The sequence below is a fragment of the Culex quinquefasciatus genome, chromosome 1 (assembly GCF_015732765.1).
Source record: "Culex quinquefasciatus strain JHB chromosome 1, VPISU_Cqui_1.0_pri_paternal, whole genome shotgun sequence".
NCBI classification, from domain to species: Eukaryota; Metazoa; Arthropoda; class Insecta; order Diptera; family Culicidae; genus Culex; species Culex quinquefasciatus.
Window position 1 is genome coordinate 78,896,993 of NC_051861.1, and position 25,829 is coordinate 78,922,821.

Consider the following 25,829-nt stretch of genomic DNA (forward strand, 5'->3'; position numbering starts at 1 on the left):
TACGATTCTTTGTTCTGTTTGGAACAAACTCACATGTGCACACGCCCACACAAATGCCGTAGCATATCATATCGTTCTACTATCTTGGCTAGAATATTAGTGTGTGTGTGTGTGTCTGCTATATTGATGTGGGCAACGCGTGCTTGCATGCAATCTGCACATGAGTTCCAGAGTAGGCGGCGAAGGTATTCTGCTGCAAATAAATAGTGTTTTATTATTGGGAAGAATGCTTTCTCATCAAGCTTGGTGAGCAATCATTTCTATATTTGCCAATTATTTGAATCAAATTGTATCAACCGTGCGCTTTTAAACCTCATCAATATCATGACTAATTCACAAAGCTTTACTCTATAATAACCAGATCTTTTTAACTTACTTTACTCAATTTATTTTACATCCATTTCTGATTGTAAGTTTGCATGGAAGTTTTCCATAAAAGTCTATCCATCAAAAATCGACACCCACCCACAATGTTATATCGAATTTTCTCAGCTTATCCCCAATTCTTTCTGATTTTGTAGCCTCCAGAGGGTCTCCTCCCCCCTTCAACCTAACAAGCCTTCCTCAGGTGTTTCATCGGAAAAGCCAGCCCAAACTATCAACCGTTTGACATATCGGTCCTTCGACTTTGACTTCAAGCCTAGGAGGACGAGACAACGACGACGATGCAATTGTTATGGATATGAGCCTGACAGACACTTGTTCGTGTCCATACTGTCCAATTCAAACCAGAGCCAAAAAGGTTCTGGCACTTTTTGTGACCATTTCATGCCTCTCTGCTCGTAGAAAGTAAGGGGAAGGTACCTTTTTTCGACCTATCAGAAGTTATTAAAAGGTAAGCTTAAAAATGCCAATTGGGTCGAAATCAAGGACAACAGGTCGAAAATGGTCGAAAATTTCTTCTTTTTTGTCATAATCTTCCCTTCTGTCAGTGCACTCCAAAGTTCATCCATCTGTCTCTGGTTCTGATTCTGTTGTAGAGTGTCAATCAATTTTGTCTACCGTCAGCAACCAACTTGGAAGATGATGATGCTTTGCAGGGATGAAATGAGCATCGTTTTTTTTTGGTTGGATTTCTCCGAAAACGAAATGCACCCAAGAGCAATGAATTTGCGATTGGAAGCATCTGTCAATGATCTATTGGATTGGAAATTTTTGGGTCAGTGCCCATTTTCTGTCTGTCGGAGGACCACACAGTTTGGCCATAATTGGTGTGTTGATTGCAAGAAGCTGCTGCTGCTGCTTCTGCTGGATTTTGGCAGTATTGTGGGAGAGCAATTGTTGATTTAAAGGCATATTGGTGGTTTTTATATAAATATCAATTATAACTGTTGCAAATAATGACGAATAAGTAATTCAACACTCCAAATTATAGCAGCATAGCAAAGCATAGCATTGGTGTCTACCCGTAGCTGCTACTTCGTTATTGACCAGGACCCCCAAACATTGCTCCGTGGACCACAGATGAAAAGTAGGAACCAATCATCACCCCTTCGCAATTTTCAAAGGTCCCTATCGTGCTGATCAATACCGACGCCGGCCACGACCAGTGGTAAGACACGGGGAAGTGGATGAGAATGTTAGTCCGATACTTGAGTGATGGGATCGCTAAATCGGCTGCGTCTCCGACAAAGTATCTGTTAAATACTATGTGTCTAGTTTTGTAATGAAATTTGATGTTTTGCAACCCTGACAACTAACCATAGACAATAATAAGTGTGCTTACCCTAGTTACCTAACCCACCAGTAAAACACACACAAATTACATGCAAACACACAACATACCAACTTGTAAGCCCTACACCAAACATGTAGATACCTACAGACAAAACGACACAAATTGTACAGACATACACAAACCCCAAAACCAGCACCACTGCTACGCGAGATCTGTCATCTCGGCGCAGCATAATCGATGTAAACAAAAGCATAACGAGCAATAAAAAGTAAGTCTGAAAGCAACCATCGCGGAGTTCAGTTCGCGTCACAGTAAAAGCGGCAATTTTACTTAAACCAAGTCCGAAATACTAAGTCGTGGGTGTGATTAGTGGGAGAGAACATGCGGAGGAGTTAGTGTAAAGGAAGGAGGCATGCAAGGAGCGGAATAAAGGAAAAGGAGTAAAGGAAGTTCATGCAGGAAAAGGAAGGTTCTGGGGAAAGTGAAGTTTGGGGACACAGGCCGTCGGTGATCCGGGACGGCCGAAACTTGTGTCCAGTGCGTGGACATAATTTGAGTTTTGAGGAGTTAGTAAGATGGGTATGAGGTCAGGATTCACTGTGGTAGGTGATGTGACCATGAGCAATTTTATTGGTTATTGGGTATTGGTTTATTGGTTGAAATTTTAAAAATCTTAGGCATCCGGCTGCGGAAGGATTGCTATCTAGAGATTTAAATATAGTATTAATTCGACCGCGATTCTCCAAAAATTCTTAGTCGGCATGCCTTCCGATCAACGGTGATGTAGGAAGGGCTTCATTCATTAAAATGATTTTATATCATAAGCCTTAAAACATATTCGTCGACGTGCCTTCTGATCCTCGATGATATGGAAAGGACTTAATCCAGCAATACGACTTGCTCGTCTAAAAAAAAAAGAATTCGGATCGTTTCTATCGAAAACTATATAAAGAGTACAAAAAAACTCATCGGAAGAAGAAAACCAACCACCTCATGCACTCAAACAGCGACACAAAAGAGACGGAAAATAACACGAAAAAACAGGACTGCGCGTCCCCACAGGCACCGCACTAATCAGTAATTCAACACTCCAAATTATAGCAGACAAAAGAATTTTAAAAATTTTAATTCCTAAAATTTTATAATAATTAACAAAATTAACATGATTAACAAAATTAACAAAATTAAGCAAGTGAATGAAGTAAGCAAATTTATCCAACATCTGAAAAGGTGAGCAAATTGAATGCAAGGTTGTCGAATCCTCAAGAATCCTGCAAAAAAAAAGTTGAAAAGAATCCTGAACCAAATAGCACGTTTTTCATAAGTTGCAACCAACCGGTCCTAGCGCAGCGTATCAATTCCTCCGCTAGATCTCGTCATTAATTCGATTTTCGCCTCAAAACTACGTCCTCTAATTCTGTCCCATCTGCCTCGCAAAAAAAAGTTCCATCTGTCCAGTCAGAGCCTGCCATCTTCCAGTAACGACCTGCTGTTTTTTTTTGGTCCAACCCCAAACTCCAAACTCTTTGAAAAACTGACTCTGCCAGCCTCCTCCTCTTCTACCAATTTCCCAGCTCTCTCACACTTTTTTCTGCCTCTAATGACAATCCCACGCACTTGGCTTCGTCATCTCGGTCGTCGTCGTCTAGCACCAAAAGAGTACTCGCATGGTTGCACTCTTACACGTCAACCAGCCCGGCCCGGCAGCTGGATCATGCTCTAATGAACCCGGTAGGCTCCATTAATGGCAAGAGTGCGGAAAAAGTCACGAACGAAGCTGCAGCCTGCAGCCTTTCCAGAGCTCAGTTTCAGCCGGAGAGATGATGATGTTCATCTCCTTTCGCAAAGTGCACTATTTTGGCATCATTATAGCACTACAAGGGCAGCGCAGTTGATGTTTCAAGTTTCAGCTCGTCGGGGTTCGTCATCACTATGATGACGACTTGGCCTTTCCCGGGGAGATGGTGGAGATCAATTAAATTCCTCTAATGGACACGCCGCTGCACATACTTCCAGGAGGTCGTCATTAGTGTGTTACGTAACGCAGAAGAGTGTGTTCTGGGCAAAACGGGTAAAGTTTGCGCCAGAAATTCTTCGACTCTGGCTGTTGATTAAATTCATTCGAAGAAATGCCAACTCGAGTGATATGTCAACATCTTTTTGCTCCACCGAGAATGTCTTCGACTTCGACTTCAAGCCCTTCTTCGGAGAGCCAGAATCGACTATAGGTTATCAATTCTGACTTGCTTGCAGCGCTTCAACGAAGGCTGGTTCAAGAATTTTATCAAATTGCCAGATTTCTTTAGTCTAAACAGGGAGAAAACCCAATAGAAAAATCTAAAAAGAAACCAATAAGAAATATCTAAATATAAATCGATTTTGTTATCAAAAACAGAATGGCACTTATATCTACTTTTAGACAAAGAAATATATAAATAGATTAAGTTGGACAGTCAAACATATTTCTTAGATTTGTATCGAAGAAATGTTCTGTTATTCTGGTCATAAAATTTGATTTTGTACTTTTATTCCTGATAATCTATTTTTCGTAGAACTTTCCAGCATTTTTTTTCAAAAGTGTTGCTATTCGATTCTGTTATTTTTGGTACAGAAAAGTAGGCTATTTCGTCCTTCAAGAATGACAGGAAAAGTAAGTAGTTTCACGACGGAATTGCAAAAAATATATTTTCATTTCCATATCTCAGCAACCAAAGGCCGTGTCAAAAAGAAATGTGTCGAGACATGTTTATTGTGAAATTATTGCTCGACAATCAGAAAGTCGACTTTTTCACTATTTTTTTTTTTCAAAAAAAAATGAACTTGGTAAAGGGGTTACATACATCGATGCCTCTGTGCTCTGATGTACTAACTGACTTTTGGGCCAAAATGAGTTAATGATGACATCTTCTAGCTAATTAAATTCCCTACAAAACGCTTCTAAGAGATCTGAAAAATTCGTTTCCTACGCGGAGATATCGCCCTGCAACCATTTGTACTAACTGACATTTTCGAACGCATCATGGATGTGCTCTTATTTTTTCATCATGGCTTGACCTTTTGAAAACACGCAAATCCATAAAAATACGATTATACTATAATATTATGGTAAATTGCCAGGTGTCCTTACTAGTTTGAGCAATATTATGGAGCACTATTTTGGAAGGCAATTAGCACAAGTGTGCACATTTGGATACGTGAAGAAGTTGTAAGTTAGACGAAGTGTGTCAAATAATTATTTAGTGGCAGAGTTTTATTTTAATTGGATGACCCCTGAGTTAAGTTAAGTGTGACATTGGTAAGTGAATGTTATTGTTACGTAGTTTTTGGATTGGACGACCCCTGCAGTTGTTCTAAGTGTGCACAACGACTTAAAAATGTTTTAAATTGGATATTTGGGTTAGGCTAAGTGTGATATTGGTGAATGGATGATGTTGTTACGTAGTTTTTTTTTTATTGGACGACCCGTGCAGTTGTGCTAAGTGTGCACAACGATTCAAAAAATGTTTTAAATTGGATATTTCGGATAGGCTAAGTGTAAGATCAGTTAGTGGGTGATGTTGTTACGTAGTTTTTTGGATTGGATGACCCCTGCAATTGCGCTAAGTGTGCACAACGACTTAAAAATGTTTTAAATGGGATATTTGGGTTAGGATAAGTGTGAGATTAAGTGGTTGTTATTGTTACGTAGATTTTTTCAATGAACGACCCCTGAAGTAGTGCTAAGTGGGTTAGGCTGAGTGTGAGACTGGTTAGTGGATGATGTTGTTACGTAGTTTTTTAGATTGGACGACCTCTGCAGTTGTGCTAACTGTGCACAACGACTTAAAAAATGTTTTAATTGCGATGTTTTACGGTGTAACGAATGTCACGGTGTCAAGAATGCTACAATGCAACGAATGTTGCGGTATAACAATGTTACGGTGTAACCATACTACGATGTAACTATACTGCGGTGTAACGAATGTTATGGTGTATCGAATGTTACGGTGTATCGAATGTTACGGTGTAACGAATGTTACGGTGTAACGAATGTTACGGTGTAAAGAATGTTACGGTGTAACGAATGTTACGGTATAACGAATGTTACGGTGTAACGAATGTTATGGTGTAACGAATGTTACGGTGTAACGAATTTTACAGTGAGTTGTATGTTGCGGTGTAACGAATGTTACGGTGTAACGAACTTTACGATGTAACGAAAGATGCGGTGTAACGATTGTTATGGTGTTATCATACTACGGTGTAACTAATGTAGCGGTGAAATGAATGTGACGGTGTAACGAATTTTACGATGTAACGAATGATGCGGTGTAACGAATGTTATGGTGTAATCATACTACGGAGTAACTAATGATGCGGTGTAAAGAATGTTACGGTGTAACGAATGTTACGGTGTATCGAATGTTACGGTGTAACGAATGTTACGGTGTAACGAATGTTATGGTGTAAAGAATGTTACGGTGTAACGAATGTTATGGTGTAACGAATGTTACGGTGTAACGAATTTTACAGTGAATTGTATGTTGCGGTGTAACGAATGTTACGGTGTAACGAACATTACGATGTAACGAAAGATGCGGTGTAACGAATGTTATGGTGTAATCATACTACGGAGTAACTAATGATGCGGTGTAAGGAATGTTACGATGTAACGAATGTTACGGTGTAATGAATGTTACGGTGTAACGAATGTTACGGTGTAACGAATGTTATGGTGTAACGAATGTTACGGTGTAACGAATTTTACAGTGAATTGTATGTTGCGGTGTAATGAATGTTACGGTGTAACGAACTTTACGATGCAACGAAAGATGCGGTGTAACGATTGTTATGGTGTAATCATACTACGGAGTAACTAATGATGCGGTGTAAAGAATGTTACGGTGTAACGAATGTTACGGTGTATCGAAAGTTACGGTGTAACGAATGTTACGGTGTAACGAATGTTACGGTGTAAAGAATGTTACGGTGTAACGAATGTTACGGTGTAACGAATGTTATGGTGTAACGAATGTTACGGTGTAACGAATTTTACAGTGAATTGTATGTTGCGGTGTAACGAATGTTACGGTGTAACGAACATTACGATGTAACGAAAGATGCGGTGTAACGAATGTTATGGTGTAATCATACTACGGAGTAACTAATGATGCGGTGTAAGGAATGTTACGATGTAACGAATGTTACGGTGTAATGAATGTTACGGTGTAACGAATGTTACGGTGTAACGAATGTTATGGTGTAACGAATGTTACGGTGTAACGAATTTTACAGTGAATTGTATGTTGCGGTGTAACGAATGTTACGGTGTAACGAATTTTACGATGTAACGAATGATGCGGTGTAACGAATGTTATGGTGTAATCATACTACGGAGTAACTAATGATGCGGTGTAAGGAATGTTACGATGTAACGAATGTTACGGTGTAATGAATGTTACGGTGTAACGAATGTTACGGTGTAACGAATGTTACGGTGTAACGAATGTTACGGTGTAACGAATGTTACGGTTCACTGAACCAGGATTGAACCACAAAGGGAGGTTTAAGCCGAACCAATAGGTGAACCTAGCCTAACCGGTTCATTTGAGAACTCTTGTTGTGCACACTTAGCACAATTGCAGGGGTCGTCCAAACAAAAAAACTACATAACAACAACATACACTAACCAATGCACAGTGGGCGGAAACCCACCTCTAATCCCATTAAATTGAAGCCGCTGTTTTTTTCTTCTGAAAAATAGTTTTTCTTATGTAAAAAAATCTCAGGAATCGATTGCCGCATAGCAAACCCACCGGAAATGACGGGAAAGGGTCCATTTTGCCCCATTTGTCCTAAAAATTGGAATTTTCTTGATTTTCACTCTACAAGTTAACCATATTAACATTTATAGGATATCTATATACATTTTTTGACGTAAAATTAGCAGGAGAATCGAATGGTGACATTGTTGAACCATTTGGAGTAACCCATTTTGCCCTATGGGCCCTTTTTGGCGAATTAAGTAGTTTTACTCCTTTTTATAGCATTTATCGTAGGAATTTCGTAAAATTATTTCTACTATGCGTGCAAAATCGGCAGAAGAATCAAATAATGCTTATTTAGGATTGTTCATAATAACCCGTTTTACCCAATTAGCCATTTTTTCCAATTTTCCCTAATTAAATTTGTTTATAAGTGTTTTGCGTATTATTTTCATAAACTAATCACTGTTATTTGTACAAAATGATCATGAGAACTGAAAGACACTGTTTTGGAATTATTTGAAACTTCCTATTTTACCCCATGCTCCTTTTTCAAAATATCTCATATAATTTGAATTGTTTTTCGAACAATTTGCAAAATATGGTGAAAGATTAATTACTTTGTAACGCGTAAGATGACAAAGTGAATTAAATATTTATATTTTGGAATTGTTTGAAATAGCCCATTTTACCCTAATAGTCCTCTCATCATGCATAGGCAATTTAGTTCTCTTTAGAAGCTATTTGCGTACAATACTTATTGAATAATGACAATTATCTGTGTTTTATGGACAGAAGAATTGAACAAAGGAATTTTGAGATTACTTTGAACTGTAAATGATCAGTGCATCCTGCTCGTTCCCAATGTAAACATCTACAGCCTGTCCAGAATAAACAGTTTGTAACTGATTGATCTTGTTGAAAAATAATAAATACAAAAATCTTAATTCATTAACTTCTTTTAAACATAATATTAAGATGTGATGGAATGAAAACTTGATTAATTGATCTTCATAACCTTAGTGGATCAACTCAAGCGATCTATATATCAATCTTTAAAAATATATGTATTATAGCGATCACTGCATTTCAATCGATAAAATTTTAAGTAAATAAAAAATATATTTGGTTTTTTTTTTTTTGAATTAATAGAACCGTAATTCCATCGAAAAACTAAGGTGTAAATACAAAAGATTTTCAGTGAAATTTAATTATTTCAAACTGAGAAAAACATAATTTAACCATATAAATAGATAATGCAATGTCATTTTTAAAGTTTTTATTTAATTCTTCTATTTTTTTCGAAGAAATGATTGATAAATTATAGGACTTTCTTTTCAACATAAATCATGTAACTAATTGATGGATTTTCCAAGAATTTGCAAATCCTTGTACAGGTATACTCTATGTGTCAATATCGAAGGGAAATATGTATGAGGTTTTAGAATCAAATAATCAAGCTGTTTGAATTTACAAAACAATCAATCGAAATAAAGAAATAATTAGATTTTTACTTTAATTTAAATTAAAGTTAACTTAAATGTTATAGTGAAATATCTATTTGAATTGATGAAATATACTTAAAATTGTTCGCAAAAGATTTCACACTATTTTTCAAAATAAAATATTTTATGTTTATTTTTAAACATAAATTTCTTTTTATTTATATTTTTTCCTCGTTTTTTGAATATATACATATATATATTCAAAATTGTTAGCAAGATTCAATTTTTAATATGATTTGTTCTTCTTTTTATATTTTGGAAGAATTATATTATGTTTAACATTTCTACTATGGTACCTTGCGGAACAGAGTTTTGATTCTGATAAAATTGCTTCATAAAAAGGATCAAATATCAGGCTAAATAATTATTTTATTTTTTTCACTTAAATTTTTAAAAATAAATTTATAAAGAAATTTTTACAATAAACGCTTAAAAAATAACACATTTGGAGTAAATAACTTTAAAAGCATATTCTTTTTTTTTTAAACAACCAATAAGATTTTATGTATTTAAAACAATTGTTTTTGCTTTCTTTTCTGATTATCATTTCCATTCTTTCTTCTTGTTGACAAATTCCAATAGATAATTTTGTTGTATTATTTTTCAGGTTTCTATCATTTTTATACGTTAATCTTTATTTATTAGTTCATTTCCATACAAATTATTTGAAAGTGTTGCCACTGTTGGTTACTATTATTTTGTCATAACAAAACTATTGTTTCCTAATGTCTTCTCATCTTTACCTGCAACTTTGCCGAAGTATCAAGAATTTTTTTTTGTAAATGTTACTTCAAACAGCTATGAAGATTTATATGGACAAATTTATGATGCAAAATGGCTCTCTGAGATGAACGAGAATCATTGGCAAAGTTAACATGTAACAACAAGCCGGAAATTGTTTAATTATATTTGAAAATAATTTCGTTTAATATTAAGTGAATAAATAAAATGCTGATAAACATATTATCTGCTCATCTGCTTTTAAATAATAATGCAGAAATACAAGAATTAATCAAATACTGATTTCCAGAAACTTGTCAGTAATTGGGTCCTAAAATAAAGCTAAGATTTCTGATATTATTGTTTACAGCGATAAAGCTTATTTTTCTAAGTACAACGACCCTTTGTACGACCACAAAGAGTTTGAAATGGATTTTTAAATCAATTTTGAAAAATTATCCTCGCGGTTCTTCTTGACAGAAAAGCTCCTACTTGACAGCTCGTTTCAAGGGGACCATAGTTGATCCATTGAAAAATGTTGTCTTGTCAATATTTTTTTTTTTGCATTAAAATGAAAAAAAGAGATCAGAAATGGTTTTTAATCGTGTTTTTTACCGTTGTACATAAAAATTGACAAAGGGCTTTAGTACCCAATTGTTTCTTATTATTTTGCATTTAATTATTTCAGTTGTCTTAGAAGGAAATATTTATGAATTATTTTTTTTTGAAGCACAAGAAAATAATGCCTTTAATAATCCGGTATACGGATATGACTGCTTGAGAAACCAATATTAAAAAATAATAATATATTTAAAATTAATTAAGTTAGGAAATTTTGGGCTGAAAATTTATACCAGATATGGAATAATTTTTGCTGGTGGACTTTTCTTATTTGCGAAAGTGAGGAGAGGTCAAACATGACAAAGCAAATCTCTCATAAACTTTTTGACGAAGAACTTCGTCTTAGGGCTCTATACAGGGTAGCAATCCAAAATTTCCAAATGAAACCGAAAAATGAAACGCCTTCCCCAAGCAGAGGGGAAAATCACAGAAGCAGCGCGGCCTACGGTTTTGATATAAATATAAACGCCACCCCCTCCACAGCATTAGTTTAGTCGGTGGTCTACCACCGAAGCGAGAGGAGCTCAGCTCTTCGCGAGCGCCAGCCTTCTCTCTTCCTACAAACCACGGGAAATTTGAATGCTGACTTCAGTCGGTGGTCTACCACCGAAGCGAGAGGAGCTCAGCTCCTCTCGCAAGCGCCACTAGGTGGCGTCTTCAGGAACTAGCCTTCCCGCTTCCTACAAAACCATGGGAAATCGGAGGCTGGCTTCAGTCGGTGGTCTATTACCGAAGCGAGAGGAGCTCAGCTCCTCTCGCAAGCGCCACCAAGCGCTTGGCAGTAGTGGCCACCACCTGAGGCCCCGGGGATGTTCCGATAAGGGAACATTTGCGGAACCATAAGAGTTGGGGCAATATGGGTATCAAACTTAAGGGATTTTGATACTGGACATGAAATTTGACATTTTGGCAGTAATGGCCGCAACCTAGAGTGGCCGGAGGCCCCGGGGATGTTCCGATAAGGGGACATTTGCGGAACCATAAAAGTTGGGGCAATATAAGTATCAAACTTCAGGGTTTTTGATACTGGACATGAAATTTGACATTTTTGCAGTAGTGGCCACCACCTGGAGTGGCCGTAGGCCCCGGGGATGTTCCGATAAGGGAACATTTGCGGAACCATAAGAGTTGGGGCAATATGGGTATCAAACTTAAGGGATTTTGATACTGGACATGAAATTTGACATTTTGGCAGTAATGGCCGCAACCTAGAGTGGCCGGAGGCCCCGGGGATGTTCCGATAAGGGGACATTTGCGGAACCATAAAAGTTGGGGCAATATAAGTATCAAACTTCAGGGTTTTTGATACTGGACATGAAATTTGACATTTTTGCAGTAGTGGCCACCACCTGGAGTGGCCGTAGGCCCCGGGGATGTTCCGATAAGGGGACATTTGCGGAACCATAAGAGTTGGGGCAATATAAGTATCAAACTTCAGGGTTTTTGATACTGGACATGAAATTTGTAGTGGCCGCAATCCGGAGTGACCGGAGCCCTCGGGGGTGTTCCGATGAAGGGACATTTGCGGAACCATAAGAGTTGGGGCAATATGGGTATCAAACTTCAGGGTTTTTGATACTGGACATGAAATTTGAAATTGGCGGAACCATAAAAGTTGGGGCAATAAAGGTATCAAAATGTAGCTGCTCCTCTGTGATGTTGCTGCACGGTTACGCAAAACGGAAATGAAATTAAATCCAGCCTCGGAATAGAGTTATCTACGTGCGTATGTATTGCGTGTACATACACGAAAAAGATTGAGGTTAAATTTTGTACAGTCCAGCAAAACAAATGGCGTGCTAGTGTGCGTGAGAGCGGGCTTAGATAACTCTATCAGAATCACCTCGAAATTTACGAGCGATTACATATGTGTGTGTGTGAGTGTAAGCGCGTGCAGTCCAAAATCTCAGCCTGCTGCGCCCCACTTCAGCTCATAATTTTTGGATCGTCGTCGAGGCCACATCAGCTGCAGCAGAAGAGGGCGCAGAAGGCGAAAATTTCCTAGGCAGCCTAACGGACAAACAACGAAGAACAACCGCTGCACCGCAGGAGAAGCAAACCACAGGCCAAGGTTCCGAAGGAGAGGAAACCGGCCAAGCCCGCGGCCCGTCCGCTGGTTGACGAAACGAATCTGGCCGCCATCACCCCGAAGGATCGGAACTTCGGAACGAATCGCCACTGCAGACCATCGGGAAAGAAGAAGAGCAGCTCCTCCACCATCGCAAGTGTAACGGACAAGAAGCAAAAGCCCCGCCGCAAGTAGCACTTAGGAACGTGGTGCTGATGCAGGTTGACCCAGACCAAAGCCATGGACATCTTCCTCAACGTTGACCGGAGAAGCGGCCCGAATGAAGCACTACACCTCGCGGAAGATTTGATAAACAAACGGCCCTTTTCAGGGCCACCAAATATCTCACGAAAGAGTTGTTCCTTCAAAATTTCCCTCTAAGAATGTTCCCTAAAAATTTAAAAAAGATCGAATAAAAATCATTTCACCACAGAGTTAGCATGAAACCACTGTTTCTGTGTGGTAGAATGTCATACGCGCTTGTGTGTGTGTGTGTGTGTGTGTGTGTGTGTGTGTGTGTGAATAACTTTTTCGAAAATTTGGAGCCGTCGCCGATTGCTGGCAACAGCCTTCAAAAAACACTGGCTCAGAAAAAGCCCCATCGAAACGACGTTGAACGCTTCAACTTTATCCTCAGCTCAAGCATCTCCGCCGTCAAGTATTCCCGGTTTGGTTGACTCGTCCGACCGGGAACTGCGGCCCAGCTCGAGACTACCGTGTCTGTTTCTCGCCTTCACCTTTCCTCATTTGCAGACGCGTCGTCCCTTCCTCTTTGAAAGTCGAGAGTGAAATGATTGCGAAAATGACAAATCGACCTATATTTATAGATTTTAGTTTTGGCATATCGCGGAACGATAAAATCTTGGTGGCGAATGCAGTAGGAAGGCAGAGATAATGCAGTAGGAACGGCAAAATGAGGAAAAAATCTTGCGTGCTTGTGAAAAGAGGGGAAGTAATAGCGAAGTAGAAGTATAAAAATGCGTTCTACCCTTTCCACTCCACTTAGTTGCCACCGAGATGCTGAACAAGTCGGGTCGGCTCATAATAATTATCTGAGCCGCAGACGCTTGAAGCAGCAGCAGCAGGGAGAGAGAGCCCCAAATTCTCTCTTCCGGAGAAGGATTTCTTCTGAAAAATTACCTTTATTTTCTAGAGAGAGAGAGAGAGAATCGGAGAGCAGCACCGAAGAGGGCAAATTGTGTGCGAATGCCGTAGAATGACACACCATACATACACACTCCCGTTTCATGGTACACGCTGATTGGGTTCGATGCGTCGAGTTTCCCTTCCACGGATGTTCGATTGATGTATCTAAATTCGTCACCTGAAAAGGCCATCAAAGACTGCGACTAACTACAGATACACCCGGGGACGAGCAAAACCGCCAGCGGAGGCAACTTTTAGGCAGTGGAGTAAAATCGTTTAACCTAGTAGACTGTGTGAAAATTGTTGTAGCCCTGTTGTATGGGTTAGTACAACGAATCTACTACGAGCTCGTGTAATTGGTCACGGCCCCGGGATGCACAGCCGGGTCAGTCAGAAGCTTCCCCAATTCGTTCAAAGATTTTGTTTACGCCAGTGGTGGCCAAAACCTGGAGTGGCCGGTGCCCTCAAAGAAGGTTCCCCCGGGGCCTGGGGGGACATTTATAGAACCATACGAGTTGTGGCAATATGGGTATCAAAATTTATGGTTTTTGATACTGAACATGAAAATGGCCATTTCGACAGTGGTGGCCAAAACCTGAAGTGGCCGGTGATCTCAAAGCAGGTTCCCCCGGGGCCTGGGGGGACATTTACAGAACCATACGAGTTTTGGCAATATGGGTATCAAAATTTATGGTTTTTGATACTGAACATGAAAATGGCCATTTCGACAGTGGTGGCCAAAACCTGGAGTGGCCGGTGATCTCAAAGCAGGTTCCCCCGGGGCCTGAGGGGACATTTACAGAACCATATGAGTTGTGGCAATATGGGTATCAAAATTCATGGTTTTTGATACTGAACATGAAAATGGCCATTTCGACAGTGGTGGCCAAAACCTAGAGTGGCCGGTGCCCTCAAAGAAGGTTCCCGCGGGGCCCGGAGGGCCTTTTACAGAACCATACGAGTTGTGGCAATATGGGTATCAAAATTCATGGTTTTTGATACTGAACATGAAAATGGCCATTTCGGCAGTGGTGGCTAAAACCTGGAGTGGCCGGTGCCCTCAAAGAAGGTTCCCCCGGGGCCCGGAGGGCCTTTTACAGAACCATATGAGTTTTGGCAATATGGGTATCAAAATTCATGGTTTTTGATACTGAACATGATAATGGCCATTTCGGCAGTGGTGGCTAAAACCTGGAGTGGCCGGTGTCCTCAAAGCAGGTTCCTCTTGGGCCCAGGGTAACATTAACCGAAACATACGGGTTGTTGCAATATGCACCCAAAGGAAAAATATATCTCAAAATCTGCAACAGTGGATTTGCTGCAGAAAATGTCACATTTTATAACATTTTTTGCAGCAAGCCCGTAGATCATTTTTGCCCGCGTGTAAAAATTTCAGCGATCTGCAGTTCTCACCAACACATATAAAGCTGGCCCGTCCCCGAGCAACACTCCAAAGAGAAGCATATCTTGGTGCTCTTTCACTCACTTTTCGTCAAGCGTCCATGGCGCGGTGGTAGCGTGTCGGATCAAAAACCAAGAAGTTGGTGGTTCAATCCTCGATCTGTTAAGGGTTTTTTTTGTAAAATACAACCAAAAAGCCTTCGGTAATGTCGATAATTGTCGGTAACGGGCAAAAATGTCATACCCCTATATCGCAAAAAATGCATGAGGACAGATTTCATGCAGATTCTGATATACTTTCATGCCGCCATGTATCACAATCATGCGACCGCCGGTTGGGTGTGGGTATCAAAATTCATTGTTTTGATATTGAACCTGCAAATGGCCATTTCGACAGTAGTGGCCACAACCTGGAGTTGCCGGTGCCCTCATGGAAAGTTCACATTGGGGGAACATTTAGGACAATTTTGCCGACAAATCTATGAAACAAGATACAATAATCTTATCCCAGATTTCACTAGCAATCCAAAAACTCATTCAAAATGTTTGGTCCTATGTCTTTCGGTTATGTCTCTGACATACCATCTTGAACTTTTTGGCAATATGAGTAATAAATCGCTGGGGGTAATAAATCGATAATTGCGAAATTATTGAAATTGAGAATAACTCTTTCGTAATCAATTTGAGCCCTAAAAGGGCTTTTTAATGCTTGCTGTTGAAATTTACTTGGCTGTCGCCGATGGCTGGCAAGAGCCTTGCCAAAACATTTCCCCATCGCGAACAACATTGAACCCTTCCAGGTTCGGTCTGCCCCTTCGCCACGATGCTTCTCCGCCTTCAGCTATCTTTGTTGCCGCTGTGTCGTCCCTTCCTCGTAGACTGTCGAGAGTGATTTGAGTACGCAAATGAAATAGATTTTCGTTTTGGGATTTCGTGGAACGAAGAAATCTAGGTGGCGAATGCCGTAGGAAGGCAGAGAGATCGCCGTAGAAACGTCAAAACGAGAAAAAGTCTTGTAATGTGTGGAATAAATCGTTTAATGTGATTCAAATTTGTTGTGACGCAAAGAAAATCTTTAACACATGGTTCAGACTGGCTCTTTGTAATGAATTGAGTCCTGATAATGGCTTTCAATTATTTCAAAATATTTCTGAAAAATTGTTCAATGCCAAAAGTTTAATTGATGAAATGATTTCAAATCAACTGGCACGAAAATCTTGACATTACGATTAGCTGTGAAGCGTTTCAAAACTTTAGACGTTATCCAACGTCAAAATACCATAAGATCTTAGAGCAGAAATACCATAAGATCTTAGAGCAGAAATAAATAGATCTTAAGAAATAACCGTTTCATGATTGATTTTGTGGCCAAGAAACGCAAATAATAAAATTATAAAAAAAATCAATGACTTTTGTGTCCGAAGTTCTTCGTCATGATGGTTATGCCTGTAGCATTACCACTGCACCTTTTTTTGCAAATAATTTTTAATTGGGCATATTAATTTGGCTTATTGAAGAAAATTCTTAAAATTTTAGTGTTCTGATCTGAATTGCCTTCTTTAAAATATTTTCTTTGTAATTTTAAATACATTAAAAGGTGAGTATTTCACTATTGCTTTCGGATAAGACAGAAACTTAACATCAAAATAAGTTCTCTAATTTCAAATTATATGCTGTAAAATCTATTCTCCCTAATCAGACTGTAGTCCTGATTTGATTCAGGTGGTGGTGATGACTTATATGGAGATGAAAGAGAATTTAAAAAAATGTTTTCATTTCTAAACATATTTTATATTTAACATTGACATTATCGTTATCATTATAAAATCCATGAATTATTTATTTCGAAAAACTTCAAAATTTTACTGAAAATAGAAGTCTATTCGACTTTCCTGCAGTTTACATCATATTCAGCATGTTTGGTATCGATAAAAAAATTTTTTTTAACATTTAGAAGACCAGTATCGCAATTTTTTTCTCGGACCAACAAAAATCGTCAATACATAGATATTTTGAAAACTATGATTGCAAAACAACAGGGCAGGTATAAAATGCATTTTAAACACTTTTTTCATTCAAATGTCGAGGGACATACAATTAAAAAAAATTGCGAAGGCCTTATTAATTTTTCAGCAGGCTGGTCAGGCTGTTGATGTTTACATTGGGAACGAGCAGGATGCACTGATCATTTACAGTTCAAAGTAATCTCAAAATTCCTTTGTTCAATTCTTCTGTCCATAAAACACAGATAATTGTCATTATTCAATAAGTATTGTACGCAAATAGCTTCTAAAGAGAACTAAATTGCCTATGCATGATGAGAGGACTATTAGGGTAAAATGGGCTATTTCAAACATTCCAATATAAATATTTAATTCACTTGGTCATCTTACGCGTTACAAAGTAATTAATCTTTCACCATATTTTGCAAATTGTTCGAAAAACAATTCAAATTATATGAGATATTTTGAAAAGGGGCATGGGGTAAAATAGGAAGTTTCAAATAATTCCAAAACAGTGTCTTTCAGTTCTCATGATCATTTTGTACAAATAACAGTGATTAGTTTATGAAAATAATACGCAAAACACTTATAAACAAATTTAATTAGGGAAAATTGGAAAAAATTGCTAATTGGGTAAAACGGGTTATTATGAATAATCCTAAATAAGCATTATTTGATTCTTCTGCCGATTTTGCACGCATAGTAGAAATAATTTTACGAAATTCCTACGATAAATGCTATAAAAAGGAGTAAACTACTTAATTCACAAAAAGGGCCCATAGGGCAAAATGGGTTACTCCAAATGGTTCAACAATGTCACCATTCGATTCTCCTGCTAATTTTACGTCAAAAATGTATATAGATATCCTATAAATGTTAATATGGTTAACTTGTAGAGTGAAAATCAAGAAAATTCCAATTTTTAGGACAAATGGGGCAAAATGGACCCTTTCCCGTCATTTCCGGTGGGTTTGCTATGCGGCAATCGATTCCTGAGATTTTTTTACATAAGAAAAACTATTTTTCAGAAGAAAAAAACAGCGGCTTCAATTTAATGGGATTAGAGGTGGGTTTCCGCCCACTGTGCAATGGCACACTTAACCTAACCCAAATATCCAACTCAAACACTCTTCAAGAAGTTCTGCACATTTAGCACAACTGCAGGGATCGTCCAATCCAAAAAAACTACGTAACAACAACATCCACCAATTAATTGCACACTTAACCTAACCCAAATATCCAACTCAAACACCCTTCAAGAAGTTGTGCACATTTAGCACAACTGCAGGGATTGTCCAAACCAAAAAAACACGTAACAACATCATTCACGTAGTTGTGCACACTTAGCACAACTGTAGGGTCGTCCATGTTCAATGACTAAGTTTTGATTTTTGGAGCACTTTTGTTCTATTCGATACAAACTAAGAATTCATTGCAAAAGACACACTTGTTCTAACTGCAATCTACTATAACAATTATATGGTTTGTGTCCTGGATATCTTGCATTTCTGAAAAGGTCGTATGACATGATGGAAATAATATAAACTGGCTCAAAGTTTTTACAAAATCATTTTCTTCTGTTTGTAAGAGTAGAACTATTCGGTTTTCGTCATAGTTGATCTTATTGAAGCTATTTCATGGATTATCATACTTATATTCATGAAACCTCACACATCACTGAGTTTTTCTTCATAAAATTCTAGTTTTAACGGTAGTTGCTCTCAAAAACTACAATTTTCACAATAAATTCAATGATAAACAAGTCTATTAAAAAAGTATTGTTGAGAAAAATAATCCTTAACTAACAACAATTCAAAGTTAATACGCAAAAAACATTGAAACAACAAATAACTACTATTTTTACAATAAAATGACTCTGCGCACTTTTGTACCAAGTGCCACGTTGGAAGTATACACAACTCAGCCATCGAAGAAGCATTTTAGCTCAACTGCAAAATTCGCCCTGTGCACGTTTGTGCTAACTCATACAAATCACTGTTCAAGACACACTTGTGCTAATTGCAAGCATGATTTTTTTTCGTAATTTCTCTGCCAAATTTTTTTTGCATTTCAAAAGTTTTCATATTTTACCATATCTTTAAGTTATGGCAGGAGCACACTTTAAAATTATTAGGACAATTGTTTGTCGAATAGTTTCCCAGAAACAGTTATTCAAAGTTAAAAAATCGATTTTCTCGTAACCACCAAAATGTCAGTTAGTATAAGAGAGCACACAAGCATCGACATGTAGAAAATCACAAAAAATTTTAATACAGAAAATTCAAGTAATCCACAAAAAAATATGATTTTTGCAGAGCCGTCGTGAAACTACTTACTTTTCCTGCAATCTTGAACGACAAAAAAGCCTACTTTTCTGTACCAAAAATAACAAAATCGAATAGCAACACTTTTCAAAATAAATGCTGAAAAGTTCTACTTTTCAACTTTTCAGCACTTGTTTCGAAAAGGAACATTTTTCAACATTTTTTAGATTTAAACGATTTATTGACAAAATACATAAAAATTTTACTAAAATTTCACTCAATGGGTGTTTTTCGGAATTGCAAAAAATGTTGTATGGAACTCGTTGCAAAACTTGATTTTTTCAACACTCTTCGTATTTATCCAACTCGGTGAACCTCGTTGGATAAATGTACGACTCGTGCTGAAAGAATCCTATTTTTGCAACTTGTTGCATAAACTACTATTTCAATCACTTCTGAAAGTTTCATGAAGATATTTCGTAACTGAACTGAGTAAGAGACGATTTAAATTCAAAATTTTGCCATGCACAAAGCGAACTGTCAAACTTTGTGAGCGTTTTTCTTTTTCAGATTTGATTTACGGGTGCCACGATATCTCAAGATGGGGTGGACCAAATTGGCTGAAATTTGGGGTGAAGACGCTCAAGATATATCCCGTGTGCATGACGAAGCCCGATTTTTATATTTTGCTTTTAAAAAAATACAAAAATCTAAAACTGTCGATTTTTTATATGAAAAACATTAAAAATATTTTTATCTTTAAAAAAAAAAACTTATTAAAAATTGGCCTTCGTTATACACACAAGACCGGTTTAACGAGTCTTTTTGAACCGATTTGGTCAAAGCAGTGTTTAAATATCGTGGCACCCGTTTTTAGAAACAGCTTACTTCAAATAGCTATACCTCGGCAATGATACAACCAAATGTCTTCAAATTTGTTTTGTTAATATATGTAAATGTATATTTTAATGCCCTGAAAACAGATTAAAAAAAATAAATGTATGCTCATACCAACCTCTGAAATTTTTACCGATTTACATGTATGTAACTCCTTAAAGATTATTCCCCTTCTGAAAATTTTTGGGAAGAGGGCATTTCATATCCCCTGAAACATAGCCAAAATAAAATAAAAATAGTGTTTTTGGAAATACATTTGTATGGAAAAAAAAAAGATTTTTTTCGCTGTAGTCCTCATCCAGAAATACAACTTTGCCCATGACACGAAATCAATCAAAAATTTAAATGAATAAATACCGATTTTTCGATTTGAAATTGCATTTTTTTTTTGTTTGAACAGCTGTCAAGTTTGTATAGAATTGATATGATAAAAAAATAAAATTTGAAAAAGCCTAAATTTTATGAGAATCACTCAAATGTTATGAGCAAGATTTTTCCTTTTTTTCAAAGGCATAATGTTTGTTTTAAGAACTAAAACCTTGTAGGTATTACAACAATACTGTGTCCCAAAAAAGACGATGTGGTGGAATTCCGGATTTCGATAAGTTTTTGCCTCAGGAACAATGTTATCATACAACCAAACATTCCAAAAACTCGTTTAGAACTCGCGATTTGCGAGTTACAAGAAAAACTGATTTCAATAAAAATATTATATTTTGATGTAAATCCTTGAAAAAATCACCCAAATTCTTTCATATCAGAAATATGATGTAAATCCTTGAAAAAATCACCCAAATTCTTTCATATCAGAAAAAAGTTTAATTGTGCGGCTTAAAATGTGTAATATTACCACTTTTCTGTTGTAATGGCACTATTTCAGTCTTAATTGAGGTAAAATTACATCATAAAAGAAGTAAATTTTCAACCATTCGAAATGACAGCTTCAAAACTTACATCATTTTTTACTGTGAAGCTGAAACAGTAGTGTAAGTGATAAAATTGAGTTTTACATAGGGAATTTTGAAAATTCGCCATTTTTATTTTACTAAACTGGCTGTACCTTGGTAATGAAGTGACAAAATCTGATTGATAAAAAAGCAAAATTATTCAGATTTTTTTTTTTGTTGTGTGAGAAAACATTATTCCTGAGGCAAAAACCTATCGAAATCCGGGTGAGTCCGAAGGTTATCGCAACATCGACTTTTGGACACACTATTCATCATTAATTGAAAAATGCATTCTTGATCATTATTTCATACATGCAAAAAAAGTTCAATTTTGGCATCTTTCCATACAAAAGGCAATGATTTTTTTTTGTAAAATTTGTTTCTTAAGAACGGATTTGTGATCGATTCAAAGTTTTGCTTTAAGTTGCAGGCAAGTGGGTCGAATTTAATTCGGAGTGTTGAAATTTTATTTGAATAAAATGTTTCGAAACGTCGGAAGAAAAGGCTTTTTTGAATAATTGAGTTCACTTTAATATGTTAAATCATAGCAATTTTACAAAAAAAAATGTTTTTATGCATCGTTTTTAAGAATTAAACGATTCAACTTGTTTTTTTTTATTAGAATCCTTTGTTGTACCGGTTGAAGTCATGACCAAGCTTGAATATCTCAGACAAAAATGTGTTCCGAAAAGATCAGAAAATGTCTTTTAAATTTGCACTGTTTGCAAAGGTGCATACTTTGGAAAAACAATCATAATTTTGTGATTTTTTTTTACGTTTAAAAAAAAACACGATTTTATAAAAATGGCAACACTGCCAAAAGATGTATCACCATTTGTGTTATATCTCAAAGATGGCAACTCTAGCGATTTTTCAAACCAAATCTTGAATCAGCCTATTTTGAAAAGTGGGCTAAGATGCACCATGACGACCAGCAGAGTGCAAGGTTGATTGTCAGAGTATTTGTGCGATGAACACCGATGATGGCATCCCATTCCGGTAACAATCAGCAACTGAAGCAGAACGCGATTGCGTTTGATTAAGAGTGAAGTTTTGCTCACTTGGAATGCGTCCGTCCCGGAAAATTCCAGGTGAAATGTTGCATAGTTGAATGAAACATTATCTTGTATGAAAATAACTTATAAGAGAAGAATGTTAAAAAATTTCGAAATTCAAATTAACAACATGCACAAAATTTCCTCCCAGTTATCAAATGTTATTTTTCGATTAAATTCTTTGAAAAATATCGCTTCTGGCTTATTTACACATTCAGCAAAAAATAAACGACAAGACTTTCCTTCCCGCCGTACAATAAACAACAAAAAGACGGAAAAGTTGGCCCCTCGAAAAGCGTTCGTCGTTTTCCATTTCCCGAGATTTCCTCTTCATCTCTCATGGTAGCAACAAGCCCGAAAACGAGAAGAAAACGAAGAGAAAAAAGCTCAAACCAAAAGAAGCATTGTAAAATTTATGAAAGTCATCTTGTTTGCGACCGGCATTACAGTTTTATTTCGCCTTCTTTTTGAAGTTTACCACCCTCCTCAACCCCAACCCACTCCTGCTGGCAACACTGTGTGTGTGTGTGTCACCGGAAATAAGGAAGCAATAATGTTCATCACACTGCGCTGCTTCCGCCACTTGCCCTCCTCGGAGTGTCGCCATTTTTGTTTTCTTTCCGTTCGTGAAAGGAAGATTTTCTTTTTTTTGCTCGAAAGAAGACTCGAACGACTGAGGGAACGAGACTTTTGGTTTGTGTCTTGCTTTTCCCAAGGTAAAACTTTTTTGGCAACTTCTTTCCTTTGCAACCGAAATGTTCAAAAGTTTTGCGCGCACAAATTGTATAAAAATTGTCATTGTTTACATTACTTTGGCGTCGTTGACGGTGAAAAGAAGGTAGGAGGATGCTAGCTGTACTTTCTTGCAACTGAGATTTTTCTCGAGTGCATTTGAGCTAGTACATTTTTGACAAAAATATTACTAAATTTGAAAAATGTCTCTCATTTTGCCACAATTTTAAACTAAGATGACAATTTAGAAGAACAAAAAAAAATAATGGTTTCAAAAATTGTAAGCACTGCAATATTAAAGAGTTTCCATCACTGGCAGAAAAGTTGCAAACAATAAAACTTTGTAAAAGTATTTTTTGTGTAGATTCCATGCAGTTTGAGCTTTTAACGACATTATAGGAGGATTTTGGAGGTAGAATAATGCAAATACTTCTTTTCTATTTGGTTGCTCCTATTTGAGTCCGATCTCGTGGTTACAACTTTGTGACAACTTGAACGGGACGCATTGTGATAACAACTTCTGAGATTAATTTAGGTGGGAACTACCACCATAGTCATTTTGCTTGAAACCATTTTTTATGTAAGTTGTCAAAAACTTTTAAAGAAAGTACTTAATTGATTATCATATTAAGCATGTTTGGGCTGGAATAACAATAATTTCAATTTTTGTGAAATTTCAATGCACAGCACCGCATAACTTTTTTTCGCAAAAAATAAAATTTTCGTTAATACTAAGATATTTTGGAAACTAATGATTGCAAACAACTGAACAGGTGTATAATGCATTTTACAACACATTTTTCATTCAAATGTTAAAATCATGGCTCGTCACTCAGTTTTTTAACTTTTTTTATTTTTTCAGGAAATACTTATTTTGAGTTTTACTACTTTTTCTAAACAGTAGTCTTAAAATTAATAGTTTGTATAGTGATAAAAAAATTAATTCGAAAGAATAAATAAACGAAATACATTGCATACTTAATATTGTTATTATCGATTGAAAATGTTTTTTTTTAATTTTTATTCAAAATATCAAAATATATTTTTAAAGTCCCATTTTCGGCGAAAATTTTGAAGAGGGGAACAAAAAGAGAAATATCATTGACTAGAATATTAATTTTTAAGGAAGCCGCTTTATGAATTGCATCCTGTTTTCTTTATTTTTAAATTATTTTCAAAAAAAAACAAATTATTCGCTCTACAGCATTGCCTTGGCGTTCTCGATTGCGAGATTCCTACTCGAAACTAGGTGTCCGAAGGATTGGTTGTTGAGGCAACTGCAAACCTCTTTTGACACCTTAGCTTCCATCCACCCCGGGATTCGAACTGACGACCTTTGGATTGTTAGTCCAACTGCCTACCAGCGACTCCACCGAAGCAGGACCCAGGGAGACGACTCCTACACCTGGATTGAGCTAACGACCTAACCCTCTAGGTTAGACCGGGGCCAACATTTACTTCCCCATCCGACGGAAGGCGTAGTCAGACAAATCTCGTCTCGAAAAATGCCACCGAGACCGTCTGGGAATGAACCCAAGCCGACTGGGTGAGAGGCAACCACGAGGCACCACCCCTACAACACGGTTTCCGGCAAATTATTTTAAATATTTAAAAATTCTAATGTAAAAGGTTTTCAGGTTTCATTTAATTGCCCTAAACATTTTTTGATATTTTTGAAGTTTATGTTAAATATTTGCAAAGATCTTGACTTTTAAAATTATAAAGTTGGAATATTTTACCCTTTTTTCTCATATTCTGCTAGAGAATGATATCATTAAAATTGTGAAATAAAATACAGAGAGTCTGGGTTATTACAAAAATTACTGCATTCTTCTCTTCTTTATATAATCAAGAAAATGTTTGTAAAACGAAGCCAAATTTTACCCTTGTTTGTGTTAAATTATATTAGATTAGATTAGATTAGATTAGATTAGATTAGATCAGATTAGATTAGATTAGATTAGATTAGATTAGATTAGATTAGATTAGATTAGATTAGATTAGATTAGATTAGATTAGATTAGATTAGATTAGATTAGATTAGATTAGATTAGATTAGATTAGATTAGATTAGATTAGATTAGATTAGATTAGATTAGATTAGATTAGATTAGATTAGATTAGATTAGATTAGATTAGATTATATTAGATTAGATTAGATTAGATTAGATTAGATTAGATTAGATTAGATTAGATTAGATTAGATTAGATTAGATTAGATTAGATTAGATTAGATTAGATTAGATTAGATTAGATTAGATTAGATTAGATTAGATTAGATTAGGGATTAGATTAGATTAGATTAGATTAGATTAGATTAGATTAGATTAGATTAGATTAGATTAGATTAGATTAGATTAGATTAGATTAGATTAGATTAGATTAGATTAGATTAGATTAGATTAGATTAGATTAGATTAGATTAGATTAGATTAGATTAGATTAGATTAGATTAGATTAGATTAGATTAGATTAGATTAGATTAGATTAGATTAGATTAGATTAGATTAGATTAGATTAGATTAAAATATTTTTTTAACAAAACTATCCATGGTTTTGAAGAGACAACACCAAAATTCGAAAAACATTTAATTAAATAACATTTGATAACTAATAATAATAAATTAATTATATTTTTGTGCTCATCAGATTTTTGTTTGAAAACGTGTTTTCTTATTCTCTTGCTCTTTTTTATTTAATTGAATATATTCAATATTTCATAAACGCCTTTAAGGGTTAATCATTAAAAAAATTTCAACTTAATTGTAAATGTACCCTTTCACGGTCCATTTATATTATTTGCTTATCAGAACTTTGATCATGAAATCCAGCATTCAAAAAGTGTTTATTACTATTTCAAAGTTATAAAACGCTCAACTTAATGTGAGCAATAAGGTGCCGTGAAAAAAAATGGAAAAATCTTTTTTTTTTTCTTAAATTAATCTCCTCTGGTTCGATTATTAAGCTAAAAACAAGTAACTTTGCCAATTTTGAACAATATCGGTTAAACGTTAAGGATCGCTTTTATCATTGGAGTTTGTATGGGAA